The 24376-nt window shown below is 45.3% G+C and overlaps 1 protein-coding gene across 1 annotated transcript in view; it reads right to left on the minus strand.

Moving 5' to 3' along the window:
* Nucleotides 1-24376, minus strand: part of sugct (succinyl-CoA:glutarate-CoA transferase) — a 996627-nt gene that overhangs the window by 708817 nt on the left and 263434 nt on the right. The window lies entirely within an intron of this gene.

Below are 24376 nucleotides of genomic sequence, written 5' to 3' on the forward strand. Positions count from 1 at the left end.
TAAAAGAAGATTTTGATACAATACAACTGCCATGAGAATTCCCGGCATCCCAGCTGAATTAAGCATTATTTAATGTTATCATTTATAAGTTAATAAATTAAAGTGAAATCAATAAATGTTATTTTTAAATTGATATCCCAAATGGCCTATGTTGTTGTGGTCCGCCTATCCATGCTCTCTCCTTGTCCAGATCCAGCTATCTCTCCTCACCTGGTGTCTCCATGCAGCCTCTCTGCTGCCTACTCGCCACCTTGCCCCGCACTTCCCCCCCACCTCACACTGAAGGAAATCCACTCACTTTAACTAAAATTATTCAAAAATCAACCAAACCTGACAGCAAAAAATGAAGGGTAGTAGCTTTGATTATAATTCAATATAACTTTATTTTTAAAAGGAGTTCCGGAAAATTCACTTGTTAAGTATTGCAAATATGTGGCTAAAATAAATCAACCTTAACTGTTATCTGCTGCAAACATGACAGAGTTGTATTCTTTGTAGTTGGCTGTTTATGAGTAATGCTAAGGTGACAGAAGAACAAATGATTAGTAAAAGCCTGTGCCTCATATTCAGAAAGAAAAAGCAAATTCCAGCACAGATATTTGCTTCAAGTATAAGATATTTAATATAGAATTATCAAGCAGACCTGGAAAGAAAGATTGGCAACATGAATGAATGACAACCACCAGCTAATTCCATCAAACAGACATTCAAAAAGGGACATCAAATGCGACATGACGAGAGACAAGAATGTTTGGATAAAACCCAAGACTGGGAAAACGGAAAAGCCAGCCAAAAGGAAATGCCAGCCTAGTGTAAGAATTCGCAATAATCTACAGTTCTGAAGATTCATTTTTTTGATTAAAGGATCCCTGAGCGATGTGCTTTTAAATTTCCAGGGATAAAATGGCAGTCACCACATGGCCGAGACAGGAAGGCTTGGAATGCAGCTTTCTGTGTCTGGAAGTAAGGTTCAATGAAGACAAAGGACAATGCTTTGTTTACAAAGCAACTGAATGCTATTAGCATTTGTTTAGATACACCTGATACTGCAGAAGAGACTTTTTGTATCTTAAATGGGAAGCGTTAACATTTGAAAGGATTTTAAATCACCCAGTATCTCCCTTTTGTTTCAGCACAGGGAGCTCTCAAAATCACATTAACTCAATCTAACCACTTTGAGTTAGCCTATCACAGCTTTGGGGTTAATTTTGCACACAGCCCTTGCAAGGCAGGATGTGAGGGGCTCACCAGGTATAAAAAAAGGGCTGAGCAGCCAGCTCGCTCTCTTGACTCTCTCTTGACTTCCTGGGACCATAAGGTGAGCTCTCTCTCTCGCTCTCTCTCTTCACTGGACCACATGTCGGCAGAGTTTCTGACTCCACACAAGGCAACCTAGCAGGAGTTAAGGGGGGATGGTGATTTAAGGGAATTGCTAAGATTGTTTAAATACATTGTAGCCATTGTATCCCTCGTTTTTGCCGTGTGTACCCCCTTGATATATAGTTTTACAATTTTACTGTGTTCGTGTGGGATAGTTTGATATTGTGATTGTAGTTTCTTTTAGTTAATAAAGCTTGATTTTTTTCTCTCATCCAAACCACGTGTTCCGTTTTAATATCATTAATTATAAGTTCCTCCACTCAGAACTAAAGGAGGGGTAGCGATTCGAAACTGCTGTTTGTAAATTGGTTTAGAGTGCAGCAGCAAAAAGACTGCTGGCCAGGTAGATTACCTTAAACCAGTTTAAAAGAAGCCCCCGAAATCCTTACAATGGCGAGCCAGGTAGGAGTGGAGGCAGTTTTTGATTTAATAAGTGGTCTGGATCTGGAGAAAGCATCAGCTCTTGATTCTCTCGTTGTTTGCAGTATGTGGGTAGCCCTGCGGATGTTAGCAGCAGCGTGCAGGCTGACCTATCGGGGTATAGGTGGCTGGGTTAGGAAGGGTGTGAAGAGAGAGCAGGAGGAAAGGTTTAGGGAAGCAAAGGCAGCTTATAAGCTGGCCTGCGCCCTAAGGTTTGAGGAAGCAGATCATGGCCCCTGTAGGGCAGAGATAGAAAGCCTTAACATGGCTTTAAATGCAGCAAAGGGAATGATTTGCGTGATCAGCCCGAAGGCAGGTCAGCTGGATTTTACTGGCAGCCCAAATCAAACCGCCCCACAGGAATCACCCAGGGAAAGGCTGGCTAGGGAATTAGAGATCCCAAGACAGCAGCCCACAGCTCCGGGTTTTGAGGAGCTCTGGCAGCAAGGAGGGGTGGACAATGGGGTGGTAGGAGACATAGGGAGGGAGCTGACACCAGGTTTTAAACATGGGGAGGAAAATTTCCAGCCACCAGCAGCGGGTGGTGAGAGTATACCTGCCCCCAGCACAGGAGTGGGCAGGGAAGAGCAGACAAACCCAGAGAGAGATTTGCACCGGCAGGCTGCCAGGTACATTATACAGTGCGGGCTATTTGGACATGGGGGAGAAGGTTCCCAGCCAGCTGGGGCTGTGACCCAAGCTCAGGGTCCGCCAGCCAAAGTTTCCCCCATAGAGACACCCCTCAGAAGGTCTCAGCGGGTGCCCCAGCCTAAGAAAGCATGGTCACCCACTTTACAGTGGAGTAGGGCGGTCTTCCGAGCCAGGGAGAAGCCAGAGAACAGAGGCCCCCACTCAACAGCCATAAGCTGCGAGGGACCAGAGACAGGAGGCAGTCCAGCTTCGCTGCAGTCAGCAGCAATCTGCGACAGTGCCAGAGATTAGACTGGCCGTCCGGAGACGGGATGCATTTGTATCATAACAATGTGTGTGTATATAGCGTGCTTTTAAGGTGTATTTTAAGTTTTGTTGATTTAACTAATTTGTTAAGTATGTTTAAAGAGTTTAAGTTTACATGTGTGCCCAAATGTTTGTATTTTGGTCCGAGGTCGAGGGACCCGACCATGTCTCCACCTAAGGCAGCAGGTCAGTGAGACCTGGCTGCATGTCCCTTTTAAGTTTTTGCAGGAGATGGGAAAATGAAGCAGCCATGTTCGCCCAGCCCGAGCTGGACATCGAATGAAGATACGGAATGTTGGGGATCACCTCGCCACTGGACGAGTCCAGGAGACCCCGCAGCGATCTTCGGGAAAAACCGGACAGAGTCCGGAGGAACTTGCCTACTCCTCCTACGGGGAGGAGATGGCCCCAGCTGGGTGGGGCACGGCCCCCAACCCAGCACTATCCTGACCGAAGTTCACGTGCGGGAGACCTCGCTGTTGAGGAGTCACGACGGGGAAGCGCGGGCGCCTGGTCATAGGGACGCGTTCCCCGGGGGTGGGTGGTGATGGCCCGGGAATGATTGCATAGAGGAGGGGGAGACCCAAGAGTCACGTGGGTGCGGTCGGGGGAGGGAGGAACTCACCCGGGGGCCCACGGGCAAAGTAGATAAGTTGTGGCTGGGAAGGATGAGTGGGTGGCCGGATCAGTGTGGGGCCAGGGAGTGCCGCCACACAGGCACCCATCATTTTCTGCAGCCAGTCGGGGTAAGACGGGAGGGGGAGGGACTGGGAGTCATGAGATCCCATACTCCCCGGTCTCGGTCTGTGCCAAGGTAATTTTAAACGTGAGGGGTACCCCGCCTCCACAAAGGGACAAGGGAACGGTTCGGGGCTGGCGGAGCAGGCTGGTCGGTAAATCCATTCTGCCTGTTTTAAAGTTTAAGCTGATCAAAGGGGGGTGGAAGGTACTTTTACTGCCCGAGTGGGAGGAACAACACCCACTCGAATTTCGCGACCCATCATCGGCACGTGATGATCGGGGTTCATTTAAGCATGTTGTTTAATGATTTTTTGTATTTTGTGTTGCAGCCCCAAGTTGAGCAGAGGCGTGAGGTCCTCTCCGTGCTTGGGACCAGTTTGTGACAACTCCAAGTTGAGCAGAGGCGTAGGACCCTCTCCGTGCTTGCGATAATTTTTGAGTACATCGTGTAACTAAGATTGCAACATTTTGTAATAACTTATGATGTAAAAAAAAGGTGATTGTAAATTTGGTTTACACTGTATAATTTTACAAGCGTGTAGGGGTATGAGACCCCTTATTGAAAAACTGAAGTATCTGTAAGGTGCCTACCGTACCATGGTTTTTTTCTTGAATTTAAGGGGAATAGACGGGACGGGGATCAGTGGCAGATAGCTATTAGGTAAATACAGGGGATGGTTGTTTGTGGGGGGTCAGAAATCATTGCTCATTTCTTCAAGAGGATACTACAAGCAAGCTGGAAGTATCCAAGGGCGGACTGTAAGAATTCGCAATAATCTACAGTTCTGAAGATTCATTTTTTTGATTAAAGGATCCCTGAGCGATGTGCTTTTAAATTTCCAGGGATAAAATGGCAGTCACCACATGGCCGAGACAGGAAGGCTTGGAATGCAGCTTTCTGTGTCTGGAAGTAAGGTTCAATGAAGACAAAGGACAATGCTTTGTTTACAAAGCAACTGAATGCTATTAGCATTTGTTTAGATACACCTGATACTGCAGAAGAGACTTTTTGTATCTTAAATGGGAAGCGTTAACATTTGAAAGGATTTTAAATCACCCAGTATCTCCCTTTTGTTTCAGCGCAGGGAGCTCTCAAAATCACATTAACTCAATCTAACCACTTTGAGTTAGCCTATCACAGCTTTGGGGTTAATTTTGCACACAGCCCTTGCAAGGCAGGATGTGAGGGGCTCACCAGGTATAAAAAAAGGGCTGAGCAGCCAGCTCGCTCTCTTGACTCTCTCTTGACTTCCTGGGACCATAAGGTGAGCTCTCTCTCTCTCTCTCTCTCTCTCTCTCTTCGCTGGACCACATGTCGGCAGAGTTTCTGACTCCACACAAGGCAACCTAGCAGGAGTTAAGGGGGGATGGTGATTTAAGGGAATTGCTAAGATTGTTTAAATACATTGTAGCCATTGTATCCCTCGTTTTTGCCGTGTGTACCCCCTTGATATATAGTTTTACAATTTTACTGTGTTCGTGTGGGATAGTTTGATATTGTGATTGTAGTTTCTTTTAGTTAATAAAGCTTGATTTTTTTCTCTCATCCAAACCACGTGTTCCGTTTTAATATCATTAATTATAAGTTCCTCCACTCAGAACTAAAGGAGGGGTAGCGATTCAAAACCGCTGTTTGCAAATTGGTTCAGAGTGCAGCAGCAAAAAGACTGCTGGCCAGGTAGATTACCTTAAACCAGTTTAAAAGAAGCCCCCGAAATCCGAACATCCTATGCAGTCAACGCCAGAACTAAACATTTTGATTAATCAACTAATTCCAAAAAGTTCTTGTGAAGGAATACAATATTCAAAGACAAGTGTGTAAAACTCAATGTCAATGTTCTACTGTTCCCGGCATTGAATGGAAAATTAACCAAGAAGAGGTATCTTGTTCCCCAGCTTTCTTTAACAGTACCTTTGAATCAACGTAACATAACAATAAAACAATTACGTCAACTGCCTTTTGACAAAAGGATGTGAAAAGCCACATTGAGTCTCTGTGCACTATACCGATCAGTGTTCAGTGGCAACTTTTTTGATTACTGAAAGATTTTCCTCCAAGGCTTACTGCATGTGAATTGGAGAAATAAAACACAGCTGTCAAGTGGCCACAGTAATCAAATGGAAAGAAAAATGAGCATTCACAAGATCATGATAAAGCCATTCGGACATCTTAGCTCATCCATTCGGCAAGAACCTTCAGTGCCCAGCTTTCAGCTGTTTAATAAATTTAATTAGGGTTAAGTTAGGGTTAGAGTTTATGCCCCCATTATCCTATCTGGAACTCCATTCCACATACTGATCATTTGTCATGTGAAGCACTTCCTGACAGTGGGTCTTAAATTTGCCAGTCACCAGTTTGAACCTGTGCCCTGAAGTTTGTGAGAGATGTGAACAATTTTTCGTGCCTCTTTATACCTCACTCCATTCTTTTCTGCAGTCAATACAGTTTCTTCGCTGAAACAAAGGATGCCCCAATTGTTTTGGGCTGGACTGAGGAATGGTGAGGTGAACTCTTTCACCTTGCTGCTTGATATATTATTCAGTTGACATGAGAACAGGACGTTTTGATGTAGTTAATTGGGCACCATTGACTGTGGGGATGTGCTGTCATAAAAAATGGACTGCCAGGTGTCTTAAACAATATGTCCCCTTGCAGTTGTTTAGGAGGAAACTGGTTCTGTATTTCATTACTATGTTTCAATAATTTGGGCATTTAGTAAAAAATTGCTTGAAAACTTCCTTTAGCGTAACTAATTCAAAATAAATTGTTTGTATCAATCTTGGTGATTCCCAGTAGTTGCAACTAAAATATATAACTTAATGAATGGACAACCTTTCTCTGTACATTTCTGACCACTCTTATATTTATTCTTTCTCGTTTTCATCTTTGTTTTGGTTAATTTTTCTATCTTCTTACTCTCTCCTTTCTCTTCCTTCATGTTCCTCACTCTTATTCTTTCCTTTTCTGGTGGATTTTGTTGCAATTTCACTTTTTCTTGCTGGCCTGTTGGGATTTGGAGGCTGCACTCCTAGATAATCCACTGTATTTGTGTGGATGTACAGAACCTATCTCATGATCCGGGTCCATTGTCGATGGCCTCCTTCCCCACTCACTGCCATACAATCCGCAGAATACAAACACCTGCCAAAGGGGACAGGTTGCAAGGAGAACGCACCATAAAGAGGATGAGGGAACAAAGGAGTAGAGGCAATGCAGTAAAGGTACTGGGAGGGCAGAGCGTGGGGGGGGGGAACAGTGAAAAAAAACTGTAGGGTAATCAGCTGCACCAGTGACGCCCCCAAATTACACCTGGGTGTTTTCACACATCCACAGGAAACACTCTGTGAACCGTTACTGCCCAACAGAAAGACCCCAGAGAAGGAAAAAATGTATTTCTTTAAAAAATACTGGGTCAAAAATAATATAATTCTTATATCTACAAGTCAAGTCAAAAATATTGTCCAACAGGAAGGGTAGATAAAATCTGATCCATAAGCAAGCCATCCTTGGATGGATAACAGTAAACCTTTTCTGCTTACAAGTGCAGGAAGGTTTAACCAACAGCAATGTTTAAGATTTTTGTACAACACTACTGAGTGGCACCAGCTGTTTATAGCATTGTGCAAGCATCTGTGCTGGTGAGGCCCAAAGAACAGAGACAGCGTTGCGAAAGATAAAGCCAGTAGATTACTACCCAAGAAGGTAAAAAGGAGTAAAGATCATTCAGCACATTTAGGTTGCTCTGTCATTCAGGTCCATGTTCAGGATGTCACTCCTGACATGGTACCCTCGACTTATTGAATCAAAATTTACCTACTTTTTTTAATGCATCAGCCACGGGTGCATTTACCGCATTAAAGTGGGAGGTCATTTCCTCAGTTAGCCACTATGGAAAGTAGTGACTCTTAAAGTAATACTCAGCTTGAAGTTCTCTTTACATAATATTAGCTCATTAATTATTTCTTTAGCCTGAAATTATAGTTCCGTTCTTTGGGTTCACCATTTTCACTTCACCAATTCTTTTACAGCTTCAGGAACCTGGATTATGTAACCCACCTCAACACTTCTGATCAATCAGAACATACTTTGCTCAGGCTTACTAAACAGCTCATTGGTTCAAACTCAGTGGGGCAATTCTCAGCCCCGAGGAGGTGGGTGTGGAGGCAGGACAGCCAGGAAAATGGCATAATTTGGGGGCAGGTGGCAAACCCACCTCCAACCCGTCTCCATGCCATCTTCCCAGGAGGCGGGTTGCCATCCCGCGCCGGGTCCCATCTCCTTGGAGGCGGGAAGGGGTTAAAGCCTATTAGCCTATTAACGGATTATCCCGTTTTTGCCCTCACAAGTGCAGGCTTCCCGATGGCTCCAAAACCCGCCAGCTCAGTGAGGCGAGTAGGAGGTCTGCGGGGGTCGGGGGGCTGCAAAAGTGTGCTGTGAAGGTAAGTGATGGGTGCAAGAGTGTAGAGGTGAGTATCTGAGGTAAGTGCAAAGTGTTTTTAAAAGTGTACTTACCTTTGTTTCTTCCTGCAGGCTTCAGTCGGTTTCTATACGGAGAGCCTCGCACCTCCGTGCTGCAAATGAGAGATGTCCGTTGCATTCTCAGATGCAACAAACATCTCATTTCTGTAAAAGAAAGGTTGATGAGGTCTTGCAGAGATTGTCAGTTTGACAGCTTCACAGAGCTGTCAAACGATAACAATTCATCTGTCAAAATTTTTTTACAGATGACATGTCATACGTTGACGTGCTCTGCAACCGGCTTACCCTTAATTGGCCTGCTGAGCCCGCTGGGCGGGCTTAACAAGGTCAATCAAGGGAAAATAGCGTGGGTTGGCCACAAGTCGATGGAGGCAGGACTGAAACCCGACAAGCAGCAGCCCCGCCTCCAACACGCCTCCATTCACAAAATCGCCCCCAGTGTCTTGTTGCCCTTCATGGAATCCTTTCCAGTGCATCTATGTCTTTCTTAAGTTCAGTGAGAAAAACTGGATACAAGAGACCTGAACTAATAATACAGACAACGTGAGTTCAAATCCCACTATGGCAGTTTAACAATTTGAATTCAGTTTAAAACTTCTGGAAATAAAAAGCTGTTATCTGTAAAAGTGACCATGAACCCAACTGGTTCACCATTGTCCTTTAGGGAAGAAAACCTGTCGTTCTTACCCAGTCTGGCCTATATGTGACTCCAGGCCCACATCAACATGGTTGACTCTTAACTGCCTTCTGAAGTGGCCTAGCAAGCTGCTCAGTTGTATGAAACCGCTACCAGTGCTTCGAAAAGAAGCCCCACCACCTTCTCAGGGCAACTAGGGATGGGCAATAAATGCTGGCCTTGTCAGAAAGTGTGGTGTATGTAACCGCTCCACCTTTAAGAGAACTATTTTAAGAGATGCACCACTTTATCTTGGCTGCTGTATACTGTAATACCGGTGGTGACCACACCGGTATATAAGTGCTGTGTAATGATTCATTGGGCAGTTCAGCCTGACCTTCGACTAGTAAAGACCTGTTGAATTTATTCTTGTCTGTGTGCAGTGATTCTTATTAACAATAACTATAACACACAGACTTAACAGTGGCGACGATGACGATCTTACCCTGCGGCAGAGATATATCCAAGGCAGTTTAACGGGCGTCGAGAAGAGGCATCCGCCCTCATCATCCTGCTGATAAAAGACTCGGGTCTGAAGAGCAAGGAAGAATCCTGACACGAAGCCTTCCATCAGCAACAGGCAGTGATCATCCCTTCTACCACGGTGGTGGGTAAGCCGATCAGCGACGAGCAGCAAGTCGGCCACGTTGGCTGTGAAGTAGGGGAGGGAAAAACGGAGGATATAAGGGCGGAGAACTCGACCACGGCCGGGGAAAAGAGCCGGACAGAAGTCGGGGCCAGAGGCGCTGAGACTGGGGCAGCGTAAGGCACGGGAGCCGCGGTGAATGCAAACGCAGCCGGTGTAAAAGACCGGTCTGCAAGCGGGCTGGGAGACGCAACAGCGTCGAGAGAGAGCTCGACTGCGACCGGGGAAAAAGGCCGGGCAGCTACCGAGGCCGCGCGGTGCGGGAGAAAATAAAAATAATTTTTTTTTAAAAACCGCGGAGAACTCAGCCGCAGCCGGGGGAAAGGACCGGACTGCAAGAGGGGCTGGGAGGCACGATTTGAGAACCGCTGGGGAGGGCAAACGCAGCAATACGGCAATCGCCATTACAGCCAGCGGGGGAGAAAGGCAAACGCGGGAAGCCGCCATTTTCGTAGGCGGGGGAAGAAGACAAGCGTGGGAAACCGCCATTTTGAAAAAAAAATAAAAGAAAAATTTATTTTTGTTTCTCAAGAAGATTGCGAGGATGCCTAAGCGTGGTAACATCAACGATTTCGATGCCGATGTTGAAGGTTGGGCCACGTATGTAGAACGCATAGAGATTTATTGTAAGGCAAATAAAATATCAGATGAAGATAAAGCACTAACCTTACTAAACTCAATGGGTGCGAAGACATACGGGCTATTGAAGCATCTTCTATCACCAGCTAAACCGGCGGGTCAGACTTTCACTAATATTGTTGCTGTCCTGAGAAATCATTTGAACCCCACACCGCTGATGTTAGCGGAACGATTTAAATTTTATGCGAGAACGCAACTGAAAGAGGAAAGCAACGCGGAGTATTTAATTGAACTGCGTAAGCTAGCGCAATACTGTCAGTTTGGGGAAAGACTGACAGAGGCACTGAGAGACAAATTCGTGTGTGGATTGTCGAAAGAAGGAACACAAAAGCGGCTGCTTGAAGAGAATGATCTTACACTTGATAAGGCTGTCACTATTGCAGCATCGCACGAAGCCGCAGCGAGAGGCACTGTGGAAATGCAGCTGAAGGCAGCGGTACTCAGCGTAGATCAAATGGCTTTGGGTACAGCGAAATGTTATCATTGTGGAAAGACAACACACGATCAGAACCAATGCTGGTTTAAAAATCAGGAATGTAGAAAATGTGGCAAGCTTGGTCACATAGCTAAAGTATGCCGGTCAGGAAAGAAGACCAGCAACAAAAAGTCACCGCAGGAAAAGTGCAGAAAGGTACATAAGGTGGCTGAGAAGAGTTCGGATGAACAGAATTCGGATTCAGACTACAACAGCAAGGAACTGGGTAGTCTGAGAATTCACAATGTGAGTAAGGAAGCTGACCTACAAACTATCTGGGTCACACTTCAGATAGCAGGAGTCCAAGTGAAGATGGAATTGGACACCGGATCGGCGTTGACGGTCATGAATAAGCAAGATTACAAAAGGTTATTCACACATATTCCCCTACGGGATACGGAGTTAGTATTGCAGACATACACGGGGCAAAGAGTGTACCCCATCGGAAAGATAAAAGTCAAGGTGGTACACAAGGGCAAAGAACACCAAGGAATGGACTTATATGTACGACCTGAGGGAGGTCCACCACTTCTGGGACGGGAGTGGATCAGGAAAATAAATATGGACTGGCACTCCCTAAAAGCAATAACGGTAGATTCCGGGAAAAAAAAAGATGTCAAACCTGAACGATTGTCCAGAATATTGGATGAGGCTAAAGAGGTGTTCCAACAGGGACTGGGAACACTGAGAGGAATTACGGCAAAAATCAAGATTGCAGAACATGCAAACCCAAAATTTTTCAAAGCCAGACCGGTACCTTATGCGATACGACCTGCTGTGGAAGCTGAGCTGGAAGGGCTAGAACGTTCAGGAGTACTGTCTAAGGTGGACTGGAGTGAGTGGGCCACGCCCATTGTTCCCGTCATGAAGCGTTCATTGAGTAACAAGCCAGGGGAACCGGGGAAGGTCCGCATCTGTGGAGACTTCACGATCACAGTTAATCCGGTGCTTCACACGGTGCAATATCCGCTTCCGCGGATTGAGGATATCTTTGCTTCATTGTCTGGCGGGAAACACTTCACCAAGATAGACCTGGCGCAAGCGTACTTACAGATGGAAGTTGAGGAAGAGTCGCGCCAGTATCTCACAATCAACACGCACAGAGGCTTGTATCGATATAATAGACTGGTTTTTGGAGTGGCTTCGGCTCCAGCAATTTGGCAGAGGGCCATGGAGCAGGTATTACAGGGAATTCCAAGCACTCAATGTTACTTGGACGATATCCTGATTACAGGAGATGACGATGAGGAACACCTTGCAAATTTGAAACTGGTGCTCACCAGATTGAAGGAATATGGACTTCGAGTTAATCGCCAGAAATGTGAGTTCTTTCAGGAATGGATCTCGTACTGTGGTCATGTCATTGACCAGGAGGGGCTGCACAAGTCACCTGACAAGATCGAAGCTGTTGTGAAGGCTCCCGCTCCGGAAAATGTATCCCAGTTGAGGTCGTTCCTAGGGTTGATTAACTATTACCATAAGTTTCTGCTAAATCTATCCACGGTGCTGCACCCGCTGAACGCTCTTTTGCAGAAAGAAGTACCATGGAAGTGGAGCGAGGACTGTAAGAAGGCCTTTCGCAAAAGCAAGGCATTGATCACCTCAGAGGAAGTGTTGGCTCACTTCAACCCAACGCTACCTATTCGTTTAGCTTGTGATGCTTCTCCTTATGGTATTGGAGCAGTACTCTCACACAAGTTGCCAAATGGCTTGGAAAGGCCAGTCGCATTGGCATCCAGATCATTGACCTCCGCTGAGCGCAACTATGCTCAGATAGATAGGGAGGCTCTCAGCCTTGTGTGGGGAGTAAAGAAGTTTAATCATTACCTGCAGGGCCAGAAGTTTACACTGCTGACAGACCACCAGCCGTTGGTATCCATTTTTAACCCTAAGAAGGGTGTTTCGGTGATGACAGCACAGAGGCTCCAGAGATGGTCCCTTTTCCTAGGGGCACATCAATATCAGATAGAATTCAAAGGTACAAAGCAGCATGGTAATGCTGATGGGCTGTCGCGCCTGCCACTACCTACTGAGGAGGAGGCACCGACGGTTGACCCGGTGGAGTTATTTCACTCGACCATCATCAAATGTTTACCTGTCACCAATGCAAATATTGAAAGGGAGACTAGGAATGACCCGACACTGTCCCGGGTCTACGAATTGACAGTAAAGGGATGGCCAGCCCATGGTGATCCACTGTTACCGGCATTCTCAGCAAGACGAGAACAGCTATCCATCTGTCAGGGAACATTGATGTATGGAACAAGGGTGATTATCCCTCCTAAGTTAAGAGAGAGAGTTCTAAAAGAACTACATGAAGGTCATCTGGGGGGAGTCAAGATGAAAAGCCTTGCTAGGGCTGATGTGTGGTGGCCGGGTATCGACCAACAGATAGAGGATCTGACGAAAAGCTGCTCAGGGTGCCAAAAAGTCCAAAATGCACCTCCAATTGCACCGCTGCATCCATGGGAATGGCCTTCAACCCCATGGCAACTTGTACATATTGACTTTGCTGGTCCATTCATGGACTCCGTGTTTTTAATTGCGGTGGACGCACATTCTAAATGGCCAGAAGTGATTAAAATGACTACCACTACCTCGGAGAAGACGATCGCGGTGCTAAGAACGATATTTGCAAGAAATGGATTGCCAGAGCAAATATGTTCAGACAACGGACCACAGTTCGTGTCAGAGGAATTCCAGAAATTCCTGAAGAAGAATGGGGTGAAACATTATACCTCTGCCCCATATCATCCAGCTACGAATGGGCTGGCCGAAAGGTTTGTACAGACGTTCAAAAAGGCAATAAATGCCATGAGCGAAGATCAGATTCCACTGCAACACAAGGTGGACAATTTCCTACTGGCATATCGAAACGCCACCCATGCAATAACAAACCAAAGTCCTGCCATGATGTTCTATAACAGGAGGTTGCGGTCCAGGTTGGACTTGTTAAAACCAAATGTGCAGAGGGATGTCGAAAACAAACAGTTCCAGTATATCAATAACAAGCCCACTCGGAGTTTTGAAATAGGACAACCGGTGTTAGCCAGGGATTATAAAAACGAGAAATGGCAATCTGGAACAATTCGGGCCAGACAGGGACCCCTGATGTACACGGTAGATGTTGGTGAAAATGTAATGCGACGTCATGCTGACCAACTGGTGGGATCGAGAACAAGGGTCGAGCCCATGGTTACGACAGAGACAACCGTGGAGGAAGTTAGTGAACCTGAAGCATCTGCCTCAGAAGTGAATATACCTGATGATGATGTCCTATCCATAGGGGATCAACTAGATGAGTCACCCCAGCAACGAGAACCAGAGACCCCTGAAAGGCGTTATCCGTCTCGGATCAGGAGGCCTCCTCAGAGACTGAATCTGTGAACTGTGTTTACATGAAGTTGTGTATATATGTTATTATGTTATGTTAAATGGGGAATATATACTGTTAAGCTAAAAAGGGAGGATTGTGGTGTATGTAACCGTTCCACCTTTAAGAGAACTATTTTAAGAGATGCACTACTTTATCTTGGCTGCTGTATACTGTAATACCGGTGGTGACCACACCGGTATATAAGTGCTGTGTAATGATTTATTGGGCAGTTCAGCCTGACCTTCGACTAGTAAAGACCTGTTGAATTTATTCTTGTGGTCTGTGTGCAGTGATTCTTATTAACAATAACTATAACACACAGACTTAACAGAAAGGATGAATTTTTTTTTAAAGTGCGATCTCACCACTGCGATCAATCACTGATGCTCACTTTTACAGCCTCACGTTCCATATTCTATTGCTATACAATGTGCTAATCACAAACAACATTTAGTTCTGCACGCCCAAATTATTTTCCTGTTGCATTTTATGTAATAGCATTTCACTGTATAATCATGCTCTGATTTTAGTATCAATATACATTACTTTACTAAATTACGTATCATGGAAGTAGGTTAGATGCTTGGAGATACTTCTTTTCACACAGTCATCAATCTAATGCTAACATGTAAAGTAAGTGCAGATTCGATGCTGGGCATTCAAAAGGGAACAGGACACGTTTCTGAGTGCAGCCAATGTAACTACATATAGAAGGTAGGTGGGTCATTGGGGGTTGTGTACCTCCATCACCTTGGTCTCCTGGGAATTATTTGAGCACCTTCGGAGGTTGGAGAAGAATTTCACAAAGTCTTTTCCTAAATTGGCACATGGTTTCACTTCTGTTTTTTGCCTCTCCCAGTAGATTACATGGCTGTGAGTGGGTGGTTGGGGGGAGGGGTGGAGGGGAGATAAGGGTGACATCGTGCAGAAGTTACACCATGCCAGTATAGGACATGCTTGATGGACCAGTTGGTCTTTATCTGTCCTTTTTTGTAAGTCTGTTTTTCTTGATATAAATGCCCAATTCCTTAGCATCTGTAGGTCCATTCAAATAATGACCATGTGAGGGTATGAACAACATTGGTGGGCCTCTGCATCACAAGTTCAATGTGTTCTTTCCACCCATATAATTCAGGCATTGGAGCTGAGCTATGATCTCTTGCAGGGGAGATTCTGAAGAAAGCAGGGGAGTTTGACAGAAAGTTGGACAGCAGACTTTTGAGAAGATCCTGACTTTGACAGAGGTTTGGGAGATTGCATTCAATGCTCCACTGCCACTGGACTTGGCTGAGGAAGGTTAAATATCCAGCCCTACCACAATGCCACCCATCAGGTGTATCATCCCGGGCACAGCTACCAGGGATTGACTGAACAGTAGCCCCTTTCAATGATTACAGCAGGGAGGTAGTGACCAAGCTGTACCATCTCCTACAGGAAGACCTCCAGCTAATTTGCAATCCTGAGGGCATTGCTAATGGCCATCAAAGTCACCATAGCCCTCAATTTTTATGATTTTAGCTCCTTACAGCCTAGCACTGGAACATCTGTAGCATCTCTCAGATCACAGTCCAATTTTGCACTAAGCAGGTGTCTAATGCTTTATTCAAGGGGGCTAACATCGTCACAACATTTGGCACTGAGCAGCAGCGGTGTGATAGCTGCACAGTTCCACTGCACTGTTAACTTTCTTGGAGTAGAAGTGGGAATTGATTCCACCCTCAGTATTCTCTCAGTGTCCACCTGGTCTCCGAATCATGCAGGTCAATAGCTAGATCCCTCGAAACTCTTACAATGCATTTATTTTGTGCCAATTATCTGTGGCAGGCTCATATGAAGGGGAAGGGAGAAGTGGAAAGATAGCTCCTGAGAGACCTTGGCTGCCCTCTTGAGCACTGGCCAGTCTTCCTTTCCCACAGCCACAAACAGAAGCAAAGTACAGATGTAATGAGACAACCACAAGGATCACTGTTGAATATACCATCAGCTTCTTCAAACACGATTTGGGATGTCAACGGCAACAATAATTTGTATTTATATAGCGCCTTTAACGTAGTAAAACGTCCCACGGCGCTTCACAGGGGCGTTATCAAACAAAATTGGACACCGAGCCACATAAGTAGATATTAGGACAGATGACCAAAAGCTTGGTTAAAGAGGTAGGTTTTAAGGAGCATCTTAAAGGAGGAGAGAGAGGTATAGAGAGGTGGAGAGGTTTAGGGAGGTAATTCCAGAGCTTAATGCCAAGGCAGCAGAAGGCACGGCTGCTAAGGTTGGAGTGATTAAAATCGGGGATGTGCAAGAGGATCATACAGATCTCGAAGAGCAGAGAAGGTTAAGAGGAGATTTGGTAGAGGTGTTCAAAATCATGAATGGTTTTGATAGAGTAAATAAGGCAAAACTGTTTCCAGTGTTAGAAGGGTCAGTAACCAGAGGGCACAGGTAGACGGTGATTGACAAAAGAACCAGAGTCTATATGAGGAAACATTTTTTTACACAGTTGTTATGATCTGGAATGCGCTGCCTGAAAGGGCGGTGGAAGCAGATTCAATAGTAACTTTCAAAAGGGAATTGAATAAATACTTGAAGGGAAAAATTGCAGGGCTATGGGGAAGGAGTGGGGGAGTGGGACTAGTTGGAGCACTCTACCAAAAGATCCAGCACAGACATGATGGCCCGACTGGCCTTCTGTGCTGTATCATTCTATGATTCTATGAAGGAGGATGGGATGTATGAGAGACCAGAGTTGGAGGAACACAGAATCCTGCTGGGGTTGTAGGACTGGTGAGATTACAGAGATGGGGAGAGGTGAGGTCACAAAGGAATTTAAACACAAGAATGATCAATTTAAATTGGAGGCATTGGGGGAACAACAGCCAATGTAGGTCATTCGGTTGCATTTGTGCTTTAACATTTGCACTGTGTCCCTTCAACGCTGGCTCACTCTCTGGATTCTGCTCTTCTTCCTCCATGGTTTCGGCCTCAATGCAGAGCAAAGTTATGGAGCATGCAGCAGTTGATGTCCAGACATTAACCACCACCCCACCCCCCCCCCTCAAGATATCGACACTCCTCTAACTTTTCCCTCTTGAGCATCCCCGATTTTAATCACGCCCCTATTGGCGGCCGTGCCTTCAGCTGCTGAGGCCCTAAGCTCTGGAATTCCCTGCCTAAACCTCCCAGCCTCGCTACCTCTCTTTCCTCCTTTAGGATGCTCCTGAAAACCTACCTCTTTGACCAAGCTTTTGGTCATCTGCCCTTATTTCTCCTTATGTGGCTCGGTGTCAATTTTTTTTGTCTTATAATACTCCTGTGAAGCACCTTGGGCTTTAATTTTGCTAAAAAGTCAATTATGTGGTACTTTGTCAAAAGTCTTATGAAAGTTCACGTTCACAACATCAACCGCACTACCCTCATCAGTCCTCTCCATTGCTTCATCAAAGAACTCAATCAAGTTAGTCAAATACAATTTGCCTTTATCAAATCCATGCTGGCTTTCATTTATTAGCCCATACCTTTCCAAATGCCAATTGATTTTGTCCTGGATTATTGTCTCTAAAAGTTTCCCCACCACTGACCTTAGGCTGACTGGCCTGTAGTTGCTGGGTTTATCCATCTCCCCCTTATTAAACAAGGGTGTAACATTTGCAATCCTCCAGTCCTCTGGCACCACCCCCATTTTCATGGAGAAGCAGAAGATTGTGCCCAGAGCCTCCACAATTTCCACCCTTATTTCCCTCAGAAACCAAGGATGCATCCCATCCGGACCAGGTAACTTTTCTACTTTGAGGACTGCCACCCTTTTAAGTGCCTCCTCTTTATCTATTTTTTTGTCCATTCAATTTTGCTACTACCTCCACATTTATTGCTACATTGGCTACATCCTCTTCTCTAGTGAAGACATATGCAATGTACTCATGTAGTGCCTCAGCCATGCCCTCTGTCTCCACAAGATCATTTCCCTTCTGGTCCCTAATCGGCCCCACTCTTCTTTTGACTACCCTTTTACTATTTATATGTTTAGAAAAAGACTTTTGGGTTCCCTTTTATGTCACCTGATAATCTATTCTCATACTTTCTATTTGCCCCTCTTATTCTCTTTTTTAGATCTCCTCTGTACTTTCTATATTCAGTTTCGCCTCACCATTGACAGCCTCTGCGATCTGGTCCTGTACTGGGACCAGAAATTCTACCCTGTAAGAGTCATGGAGATAGAAATTGGGAAATAGTAAAAGAAATAAACACATAAATAGTGAGAAAAAAGCAAGACAAAATAAATAAAGTGATGAACAAAAAAGAGGGAACATTTGATAACCAAGCAGTGAGGCATGGCCGAGCCATGAATTAAGCGAGTGTACTGCACACAAACAAGGAATTAAACTAAACAACTATTTCACTTCTGTAACACTCCTTACTTACAGAGAGATGTCTCAAAGTAGTTCACAGGTCAGTCCTATAGAAGGGGAACTATTGCCTTCCTACATCACCTAGTGGTACAGGTCTGGTTAGTGGTCAGGGACAGGAGGGTGTGACTGCAACTCAGGCAGATAAGGGGACCCCAGGTGCAGCGCTGGAGGAGCCTCAGCTTTTGCCCTTGTCCAACAGGTATGAGGCTCTTGCTGCCTATGTGGATGAGGGAAAAGCCTGCAGGATGGATGAGCAAGCTGACCATGCCACCATGGTGCAGGAGGCCATTCAAGTGGGGGGAGTGAAAGGGAATGTAGTTGTGGTAGGAGACAGTATAGTCGGGGGTAACAACAGAAAATGCTGGAAATACTCAGCAGGCCAGGCAGCATCCGTGGAGATAGAAACAGAGTTAACGTTTCAGGTCTGGGACCCTTCATCAGAACTGGAAAAAGCTGGAAATGTAACAGATATTAAGCAGGTGCAGAGATGGGGATGGGGGTGTTTTAGGAGGGGAGGAAGGAATTGAAAGAACATCCTGTGAAAATGTTGTAAATGGGAATGGCAAAATCATACAGCATGAAAAATGGGGGCAGGGATTATTATCTGAAATTGTTGAACTCGATATTGAGTCCGGAAGGCTGTAAAGTGCCTAATCGAAAGATGAGGTGCTGTTCCTCGAGCTTACGTTGAGCTTCATTGGAACAATGCAATAGCCCGAGGACAGAGCGATCAGAGTGGGAGTGAAGCGGAGAATTAAAGTGACAGGCAACCGGAAGTTCAGGGTCACCCTTACGGACTGAACGGAGGTGTTCCGCGAAGCGATCGCCCAATCTGCGTTTGGTCTCCGCAATGTAGAGGAGACCGCATCGTGAGCAGCGAATACAGTATATTAAATTGCAAGAAGTACAAGTAAATCGCTGTTTCACCTGGAAGGGGTGTTTGGGGCCCTGGACAGTGGGAAGGGAGGAGGTAAAAGGGCATGTGTTGCATCTCCTGCGCTTACACGGGAAGGTACCAGGTGAAGGAGAAGGGCTGTTAGGGGTATATAGTCGGGGGGAGAGTTACTGTTCTCTGCAGCCGCGACCGAGAGTTCCAAAGGTTGTGTTGACTGCCCGGTGCCAGAGTTAAACACATCTCCTTGCGGCTGGAGGAGAACTTGGAGTGGGCGGATCCAGTTGTTGTGGTCCACGTAGGAACCAACAACATAGGTAGAACTAGGAATGAGGTTCTGCTGAGGGAGTTTGAGGAGTTAGGATCCAAAGTAAAAAGCAGAACCTCAAAGGTAATAATTTCTGGACTGTTACCTGAGCCACGCGCAAATTGGCATAGAGACAAACAGATGCGTGGCTCAAAGAGTGGTGTGGGAGGAAGGGGTTTCAGTTCATGGGGCACTGGCACCAGTACTGGGGAAAGAGGGAGCTGTTCCGTTGGGATGGGCTCCACTTAAACTGGGTTGGGACGAGTGTCCTGGCGAACCGAATATCTAGGGCAGTAGACAGGGCTTTAAACTAATGAAGGGGGGGGGGAGGGGGAGGGATTCAGGAAAGAGTAAATTTAAAAGCAGCGAGAGAAATGTCAAGGCTCTAGAGCAGAGTTTTGGGTAGAAATAAACAGAGTGGGTCAGGAAGGGACAAAGAGAGCAACAAAGGTAATCACAGAATCACAGAAACCCCACAGTGCAGATAGAGGCCATTTCGGCCCATCGAGCCTGCACCGACACATATCCCACCCGATCCCCGTAACCCCTTCACCAACACATATCCCACCCTATCTCCGTAACCCCACACATTTTAATCCCCCTAACACTAAGGGTCAATTTATCATAGCCAATCAACCTAACCCGCACATCTTTGGACTGTGGGAGGAAACCGGAGCACCCGGAGGAAACCCACGCAAACACGGGGAGAATGTGCAAACTCCACACAGACAGTCACCCGAGGCCGGATTTGAACCCGGGTCCCTGGCGCTGTGAGGCAACAGTGCTAACCACTATGCCACCGTGAAGGTAAAAAGGCAACAGTGACTAAGGTGACATCAGGGAAAAACAGAAATAAGTCAAAGCTAAAGGCACTATATCTGAATGTGCGAAGCATTCGCAACAAAATCGATGAATTAATACCGCAGATAGAAATTAATTGGTTTGATCGAATAGCCATTACGGAGATGTGGTTGCAATGTGGCCAAGGTTGGGAACTAAATATTCCGGGATCCTTAACTTTTAGAAGAGATAGGCAAAATGGAAAAGGAGCAGTGGTAGCCCTGATAATAAAGGATGGGATAAAGACAGTAGGGAGAAAGGATCTTAGCTCTGAAAATCAAGATGTAGAATCACTTTGGGTGGAGCTAAGATACATTAAGGCGCAGAAAATATTGGTGGGAGTTGTTTATAGGCCACCAAACAGTAGTTGTAATGTAGGGCAGGGTATAAATCAGGAAATTAGAGGCGCATGTAACAAGGGTAATACAGTAATCATGGGGGATTTTAATCTACATATAGACTGGGCAAACCAAATTTGCAGTAATAGTGTGGAGGACGAATTCATGGAATGTATGCAAGATAGTTTTCTAGGTCAGTATGTTGAGGAATCAACTAGGGAACAGGCTATTTTAGATCTAGTATTGTGCAATGAGAAAGGGTTAATTAATAACCTTGTAGTAAAGGGGCCTTTAGGGAAGAGTGACCATAATATGATAGAATTTTATATTCAGTTTCAAAGTGATTTCGTTAAATCCGAAACTAGGTTCTTAAATCTAAACAAAGCAAACTACGTAGGTATGAAGAGCGAGTTGACTAAGGTAGATTGGGAAACTACATTGAAAGGTATGATGGTAGAAAAGCAATGGCTAGCATTTAAAGAATTAATACATAATTTACAACAAATATACATTCCTTTAAGGCACAAAAATCCCACAGGAAAAGTGGTTCAACCATGGCTAACAAGGGAAGTTAAAGATAGTATTAGATCAAAGGAAGAGGCTTATAATGTTGCCAAAAAGAGTAGTAAGCCTGAGGATTGGGAGGATTTTAGAATTCAGCAAAGGAGGACCAAGAAATTGATAAAGAAAGGGAAAATAAAATGAGAGTAAACTAGCGAGAGACATAAAAACAGACTGTAAAAGCTTCTATAGGTATATAAAAAGGAAAAGATTAGCGAAAGTAAATGTGGGTCCCTTACAGGCTGAGTCAAGGGAAATTATAATGGAGAATAAGGAAATGGCAGAGAAATTAAACAAATACTTTCGCCGCGAGTTTAATTATGCTGAGAGGACGGGTTTCGAGGCGGGTCAACTGTCAAAATCACAAAGATTGACAGCGGGTAGGAAACCTCAATGCTGTCAAACACTGACAGAACAACTGTCAAACTCCATGTGGACGTGGTCCCTTTAAGGAAACCGGCTGATGATTCGTCATCAAATGACATCCTGAGACCCGCTTCCTGTTAATTGGCCGGTAAGCCCGCAAGGCTGGCTTCACAAGGCCACTCAAGGTAAAATCACTTCTGCAGAGCGGGGGCAGCTGGGAGCGGGAGCGGAACCCGGAAACCAGCTGTCCCGCCCCCATCCCGCCTTCTCAATTAAACTTGCAGCCTTTGTGTCTGCCATCACGCAAAAAACTTCCCGGAAATAGTGGAGAACCAAGGGTCTAGCGAGAATGAGGAACTGAAAGAAATTAGTATTTGTAAAAAAAAGTACTGGAGAAATTAATGGTACTAAAAGCCGATAAATCCCCTGGACCTGATGGCCTACATTCTAGGGTTTTGAAAGAGGTGGCTAAATAGATATTGGTTGTCATTTTTGAAAATTCCATAGATTCTAGAACGGTTCCCACGGATTGGAAGGTAGCAAATGTAACCCCACTATTTAAGAAAGGAGGGAGAGAGAAAATGGGAATTGCAGACCAGTTAGCCTGACATCAGTAGTAGGGAAAATGCTAGAATCTATTATTAAGGATGTGGTAACAGGTCACTTAGAAAATAATAATAGGATTGGGCAGAGTCAACACGGATTTATGAAAGGGAAATCGTGTTTGACAAATCTATTAGAGTTTTTTTGAGGTTGTAACTAACAGAATAGATAAGGGGGAACCAGTGGATGTGGTGTATTTGGATTTTCAGAAGGCATTCGATAAGGTGCCACACAAGAGGTTATTAAACAAAATTAGGGCTCATGGGATTGGGATTAATATACTAGCATAGATTGAGGATTGGTTAACGGACAGAAAACAGAGAGTAGGAATAAACGGGTCATTTTCGGGTTGGCAGGCTGTAACTAGTGGGGTACCGCAAGGACCAGTGCTTGGGCCTCAGCTATTCACAATCGATATCATTGATTTGGATGAGAGGACCAAATGTAATATATCCAAGCTTGCTGATGATACAAAGCTGGGTGGGAATGTAAGTTGTGAGGAGGATGCAAGGAGGATTCAAGGGGATATAGACAGGCTAAGTGAGTGGGCAAGAATGTGGCAAATGGAATATAATGTGGAGAAATGTGAAGTTATCCACTTTGGTAGGAAAAATAGAAAAGCAGAGTATTTTTTAAATGGTGAGAGATTGGGAAATGTTGGTGTTCAGAGGGATCTGGGTGTCCTTTTACACGAATCACTGAAAGTTAACATGCAGGTGCAGCAAGCAATTAGGAAAGCAAATGGTATGTTGGCCTTTATTACAAGAGGATTTGAGCCATAGAGGGAGTGCAACAACAACAACTTGTATTTATATAGTGCCTTTAATGTAGTAAAATGTCCCAAGGCGCTGCACAGGAGTATTTTAAGACAAAAATTTGACACTGATCCACATAAGAATAAATTAGGGCAGGTGACCAAAAGCTTGGTCAAAGAGGTAGATTTTAAGGAGCGTCTTAAAGGAGAAAAGAGAGGTAGCGAGGCAGACAGGTTTAGGCAGGGAATTCCAAAGCTCAGGGCCTAGGCAACATAAGGCACTGCCACCAAAGGTTGAGCGATTATAATCAGGGATCCTCAAGAGGGCAGAATTAGAGGAGCGCAGATATATCGGGGGGATTGTGGGGCTGAAGGAGATTACAGAGATAGGAAGGGGCGAGGCCATGGAGGAATTTGAAAACAAGGATGAGAATTTTGAAATCCAGGCGCTGCTTAACCGGGAGCCAATGTAGGTCAGCGAGCACAGGGGTGATGGGCGAACGGGACTTGGTGCGAGTTAGGACAGGTGCAGCCGAGTTTTGGATGACCTCAAGTTTACATAGGGTCGAATGTGGGAGGCCAGCCAGGAGTGCGTTGGAATAGTCAAGTCTAGAGGTAACAAAGGCATGGATGAGGGTTTCAGCAGCAGATGGGCTGAGGCAAGGGCAGAAACGGGCGATGTTACGGAGGTGGAAGTAGGTGGTCTTTGTTATGCTGCAGATATGTGGTTCAGCCTCAGACAGATGTTAGGTAGAGGGATTGAGTCAGTGGTTAGGGAACAGAGTTTGTGGCGGGGACCGAAAACAATGGCTTTGGTTTTCCCAATATTTAATTGGAGAACTGTATGTCAGACAAGCAGTCTGACAATTTAGACACCGTGGAGGGGTCGAGAGAAGTGGTAGTGAGGTCGAGTTGGGTGTCGTCAGCGTACATGTGGAAACTGACGCTGTGTTTTCGGATGATGTCGCCAAGGGGCAACATGTAGATGAGAAATAGGAGGGGGCCAAGGATAGATCCTTGGGGGACACCAGAAGGTTCACTAGACTGATTCCTGGGATGGGGGGATTGTCCTATGAGGAGAGATTGAGTAGACTAGGCCTATATTCTCTAGAGTTTAGAAGAACGAGAGGTGATCTCATTGAAACATACAAAATTCTTACAGGGCTTGACAGGGGAGATGCAGGGAGGATGTTTCCCCTGGTTTCCCCTAGAACCAGGGCTCACAGTCTCAGAATAAGGGGTGAGCCATTTACGACTGAGATGAGGAGAAATTTCTTCACTCATAGGGTGGTGAATCTTTGGAATTCTCTACCCCAGAGGGCTGTGGAGGCTGAGTGTTGAGTTTATTCAAGACAGAGGTCGATAGATTTTTGGAAATTAAGGGAATCAATGGATATGGGGATAGTGCAGGAAAGTGGAGTTGAGGTAGATCAGCCATGATCTTATTGAATGGCGGAGCAGGCTCGAGGGGCCAAACGGCCGACTCCTGCTCCTGTTACTTATTTTCTTTGATGAGGAATCT

This window comes from Somniosus microcephalus, chromosome 7, assembly GCF_052327205.1.
Source record: "Somniosus microcephalus isolate GS21.2 chromosome 7, FLI_Smic_1.0, whole genome shotgun sequence".
NCBI lineage: Eukaryota > Metazoa > Chordata > Chondrichthyes > Squaliformes > Somniosidae > Somniosus > Somniosus microcephalus.